The following is a 6,000-nucleotide window of genomic DNA, read 5'->3' as shown; positions in this document are numbered from 1 at the left end:
GCTCTTATAAACTTGACAGGAAAGGTTTTGCATTAGCAAAGGATATAAAAATCAAACTCTAATCACAGACTTCAAATCTCATCCATTTGCCAGAAAGCCACAAAAGGAAAACATCTTGACTTTTCTGTTGAGATGATTGAGGTCAAGTTGTTCTTTCACCACAATGTTCATTACCTTTACAATCCTAATTCTTAAACTTGACCAAACTACCTGAACACTCACTACTGGCAAAGAACCAAAACACCAGAAAATGCCTTAGATCTTTGCTAAACGACTCAGTGCAGTAAAAACCTTACTGCAGAATCAAGCCTGCATGAAGCTCATGCCATACTGGTCTTTCTGAAAAACTAGCCCATTATCTCCAGTTTTCCAATCCTTTTACCTAGACATTAGCTTTGGAAGCAGAATACCTCCCCAACAATACGCAGTTCCTGCAGCTCTAAAAAAAAAAGTGCTCGATCAACACGACTCACAGCAATGACCTCCATTCAGCTTAAATTGTAAATATCGGCAATTGTAAACACTTTAGAATGTTTAGAGGATCAGTTTCCAAAAATTCAATGTAGCCTTAATTCAACTCTTGCACATTTCTAGAAAGCGCCAAGATAAAACAGCAGCAAGAACACAAACCATTTGCTACCATTGTTTTGTCAGATTACAACTTTAAAAGGAAGACATGGCCATTGCCATAATTGTTTGTACATTCTTCAGTTACAATTTAAGTGTTTTCTATGGCTGTGGCAATAGTCAACTGCATCTCTAAACACAAGCCTACTCCACATGGAAGATTTCATTGCATTTCCAGGTAGTGCACGCACCCCCCCCCTCCAAGGGGGCAGACTGGGTAATGGCAGTTGTTGCGGTCGCGTACTGGTCATTTTGCACTATGAAGACAGTACCCAGTGCAATCCTTTGGAGCTAAAATAGCCCCAAGTTAACTTCAGGAAGTAGTAAATTTAACACTGTACAAGACCTTTCCTTATAGGCTGTCAAGAGCCAACATTTTTAGCAGTGAACACAAATCTGGAACATGTCCATACTTCCAATGGCATTTTCAAACATTTTTGTTGACATTTTCCTTTATTTTATTAAACACAGCCCTACTGACATGGTCTGGTCACAAATATTAACTATTTCTTAGAAAAATAAAGGCAAGCTTAGACAATTGTACATAAATTATACATCAGTTCAAAACTTGGTGTTCACACTTAATCTACCGATCAAGATTTGTACACCAAAAGTGCTCTTAAACCCATGTTACAAACAAAACCAAATGAAAAAGTAAAACAGCAGTCTATGCAACAGAATTCAAGGGCTTTAACTGTGACCCTGAAAATAAAGTGTGCTCTATATACATTTTGGTGAGAACAGGGTTAAATTCTGCATTTTATAAACTATTCTTAGCTATACTTTATCCACAACCAAATGCTTTTGAAGAGGACAATCTGCATTCCATGGCCTGAAGCAGTATACAACAGGTGCTTTTAGGATTACCTAAATGGATCTGCATGGCCACAAGTGTGTGCTTCAAATACACAATTGTATAGCTTACTGTACTGAGCCATAACTCAAAAGCATAGCAAGAAAGCCTACCAACACAGCCTTATTTTGCAGTCCCAAATCTGTAATGTGGCAAATATTTCTTCCAAGACTAATTACATCCCAAATTTCCATAACCATGCTTATTTCAACTTCAGTCCATATGTTTAAGGGCAAAATAAAGTCTCAAAAATAAAATGCTTGGAATACCAAAGGCAAAAAAAGCAAAAATGCCCTCATTTCAATTTAGTCCATATGAAATTTGCTTACTTCTGAGGAAGATATGAATTATAAAAACTTGGAAATCCACTGGAAAAGCTAAAAGTAAAGTCATTCATTCTCTGCTCCCAGACAATGAGAGAAATTCAAATATGGACCAGTCATTTGTAGTGTTTTTCCTATTTGAAGCATGGTAAATGCAATTCAGTCTTCAGCTCACACAATTCCCTAAGGAAAGAAAATTAAAGTTAAAACTTTAGTGACCTGTATAATTTGTGGCTCATGTTCTGCAAACAGATCTTAACTATACAACTTGTCCAGATGCAACCCTTTCAACGGAGCAGTTTTGTACCATATGGCTATATAGAATTCTGAACTACAGCAGACTGGGTATACCCAATGCAACTAGCCACCACAAAGATTTAATTCTATTAGCATTCTAAGTAACATGCATCTAGACAATCTGCCTGACTCTTAAGCATTACCAGTGAAATACTATGCAGAACTGTTCAGAAACTCCAAGCTAAAGACTACCATATCCCCTAAAATGCACCATTTGTAACTGCACAACTGCCAGCACAAACCAGGTGAAATTTGGAGTTATGTACTTACCTTAACTTGGCATCTGTTGTCCATTTTCATTCTTCCTCACCAATGGGTCTCAGATATCTGACCCTCAGATCAGACTGTTGCATTTCCAAGACTTTGGATCCTAGTCTCCAGCTCCTCCTTCCCAGAATGCACTACACCATCCCCAAACTTCTCAGATCAAATTTGCTACCTACTGATTTATAAAGACAGGACAGAAGGAAAAGATTAAGGTTCATACGAGGAACATTAAAGTTCCTGTATCATCCAAGAACCTTCTAAGGAAGAGGCCAGGGAACGACTGGGAGGGAAGATTAGGAAGGATGAAAATGGCCAGCTCCTAAATCTTGATTTTATTTTCATTTTTCCTCACTGAGGGGTCAGAGTCCCTAGCAACGCAACTCCTGGGAGGCCCTAAAAGGATATGCTGGAGCACTGTTGAACCAAAGGGAGCTCTGCTTCTGGAGACTATGCCAAACTTTTAATGTGCCACAAAAGTCTTTGACCAAATGGCTGCAACACAGACTGCCACTCAAAGAAAATGTAGATGAGACCGCCACAGATCTGGTAGAATTTACTCTAGGATGATGAGGCAACTCCAAACCATTTTGGTAAACCAGCAAAATTCTGTGAATCTATATGGCCAGGGTAATTGAGACTGCTTAACCCAAAAGGTTAGTAGAAGAGAACATATGGTCAGACTTTCTGTACTAAATGGTCCTGTGAAGTAGAAACAATTTTATATCAAAAATAGGTGAAACGTGTTTGCTGTAATCAGAAAAGTACAGTTTTGTACCTACCATAAATGTAGATGTCCGATAGGTATGCATCTGTAGTCATAACATATGGGTTTGTCCTGCCTCAGGCAGCCCTTCGGTCGGCCGGATTCCAAACTCTGGGTCTGGCCTCAGCTGATGTCGCACTTTCCCCGACGTCAGAGCTCCTGGGGTATAAAGGCATCAGCAGACGCCATTTTCCTCAGTTTTACTTGCCCCAGATGCCAGGTGCCCTCTAGGAAGGCTAAATTTGTATAAATGCTGAAAAGTTCCAAACATTATCAAATTATATACATATATAAACAAACAAATACACCATAATAGATTCCCCCAGCTAGCTGAAAGAGGGGTAAGCACCCTAGGAATACCAGAGGGGAAGGTGGGTGGGTAATCCTGACTGCAGATGCATACCTATCGGACATCTACATTTATGGTAGGTACAAAACTGTACTAATGTCCTTCAAGGATGCATCTGCAGTCATAACATATGGGTAGAATACCATAGCCAATCTGGGGGAGGAGGAACTAAGTGAAGGATGGTGTAGTTAAGATCCCCTGCAGTACTGCAGTTGCAAACCCTGCACGGGATCTGGAGTATAAAGGTAGATTGTAATGCTTGGCAAATGTATGCACGGAGCTCCAAGTAGCAGCTTCTAAAATTTCCTTGGTAGCCACCCCTCGTAGGAAAGCTGTAGTGGTGGCTGTGGCCCTTGTGGAATGAGGCCTGATATTTTCAGGAACTGTCTTTCCATGAAAGGAGTAGCAAAAGCGAATGCAATTTCCTATCCATTTTGAAATTGTCTGTTTGGAAATTGCTCTTTCTTGCACCCCAATTGCATATGCTACAAAAAGCTGATCAGTTTTTCTGTTGGTTTTAGTTCTGTCCAGATAGTAGCATAGTTGTCTGTATATCCGAGGAGTGCAAAAGTTTTTCCCCTTTGTTCTGTGGGTTAGGGAAGAACGTAGGCAAATGTATAGCTTGGTTCAAGGATACCCTGGATACCACCTTTGGCATGAAAGCAGGATTGGTTCTCAGTGACTATCCTGGTGAAAAATAAGAAAAGGCTGCACTGCCATTAATGCCTGTAACTCGGATACTCTTCTTGCTGAAGTGATTGCCAGAAGGAATGCAGTTTTCCAAGATAAAAACTGTAGGTCTGCTGATGCTGCTGGTTCAAAGGGAGGTAGTGTCAATTTTTCCAGCACAAAATTGAGATCCCATGCAGATAGGGGGGGGGGTTCTTGGGGGTTTAACATTTTTGATCCCCCTCAAAAATTCTGAGCAGAGGGTGTGAGAAGATAGGTGGATCCATATTGTATTCTGCTGAAATTGCTGAAGCATGAATCTTAATGGAAGAATAAGACAGGCCATTGTGGAACAATTCTAGGATGTGTGCTAGGTTTGCCACTGACATCCGTGCCCTTTGATGTGCTCCAAATGAGAAATCTCTTCCATTTAGCTGAGTATGTCTTTCTTGTGGAAGGTCTGCGAGCCTCCAGGATAATGTCCTTCACCCTCTGAGATAAAACAGTTTGGTTGGGTTTTAAGGAAGTTTCCAGGCAGTTAGCTGCAATGTTTTCAAGTTGGGATGCAGGGTCTTGAAACTGTTCTGCGTTAGAAGAAGAGGCCAGAAGAGAAGAGGCCATGAATTTGTCTGAGACATGCTTCAATAGCGGGTACCAATGTTCTTGGCCAATCCGGAGCTATTAGTATCACCTTTGGCTGTTCTTCCCTGATCTTCAGTAGAACCTTGTACATCAATGGGAGAGGTGGAAAGGCATATACTGTTAGGGCATTCCAGCTGAAAGAGAGAGTCCACCTTCCAGGCTTGTGGGTGGTATATCCTTGAGCAGAATTTCTTCAGTTGGTGGTTGAGTGGGGAGGCGAACAGATCTCTGGCATTCCCCATTTTTTTGTTGAGTTTGAAGATGTCTGGATGCAGCATCCATTCGTGTGCATCCGTGGTAGTTCTGCTTAAGCTGTCTGCTAGTGAATTCTCTTTTCCTGGTACGAATTTGGCCTGCAGCTGGATATTGAGATTCAGGCATAGGTTCCACAGATTCATAGCCATCCGGCATAGAGGGTAGGAATGTGTTCCTCCCTGTTTATGTACCACATGACCGTGGTGTTGTCTGTCCTTAATAGATGTCCTTGCTGGAAGGGTTTGAATGCCTCGATTGCATGCCTCACTGCCAGCATTTCCTTTAGGTTTATGTGCATGCTTAGCTGCCCTTGAGGCCATAGGCCTTGGATACATTTGTCCTCCATGTGTGCTCCCCATCCTCGGTCTGAGGCGTCCGTGGTGATGGTCTGCCTTGTTTTTGGTTTGTTGAAAGGCAACCCTCTGTTGGACTGGCAGGCCTGAGCCCACCACAGGAATTCCTTTTGAAGGCATGGAATGATTGGTATCATGGTTTCTAGACTGTGACTGTGTTGAGACCATACATTCCTTAGGTACCATTGTAATTTCCTCATGTGCAACCTGGCATGTGGAATCAAGATTTTGCAGGATGCCATGTAACCCAGGGCCTGCAGGACTTTCCTTGCAGTAAGCTGAGTTTGTCTTGTCAAAATCATGAAGTAATCTGGAAGTTGTTTTTGTTTTTCTTCTGTGAGAAAAGCCATTAGAGTGATTGTGTCCAGATCCGCACCCAAAACGGTTATCCTTTGGGATGGTACTAGTCTTGACTTTTGGATGTTGACCATGTATCCCAAGGCCTGTAGCAGGTGTATGGTATAGGCCAAGTCCTTTAACAATTTTTTCTTGTTGTCCGCTTGTATTAGGCAGTCCAGGTATGGATAAATTTGAATTCCCTGAAGTCTGCAATGTGCAATTACTGATGCCAGGCATTTCGTGAATACTCTGGGCGCAGTAGA

General features: G+C 41.6%; 1 protein-coding gene across 1 annotated transcript in view; it reads right to left on the bottom strand.

Annotated features, from left to right (window-relative positions):
- Positions 1-1,061: 1,061 nt before the first annotated feature.
- Positions 1,062-6,000, bottom strand: part of LSM14B (LSM family member 14B) — a gene marked incomplete in the record, with an annotated part of 815,052 nt that continues 810,113 nt past the window's right edge. The window contains 1 exon segment of the mRNA XM_044090355.1: positions 1,062-1,986.

This window comes from Protopterus annectens, chromosome 12.part0 (genome assembly GCF_019279795.1).
Source record: "Protopterus annectens isolate FY-2018-M chromosome 12.part0, PAN1.0, whole genome shotgun sequence".
Taxonomy (NCBI): domain Eukaryota; kingdom Metazoa; phylum Chordata; order Ceratodontiformes; family Protopteridae; genus Protopterus; species Protopterus annectens.
Note: the sequence above shows the minus strand (reverse complement) of the source record. Positions and strands in the feature narration are given on the sequence as shown.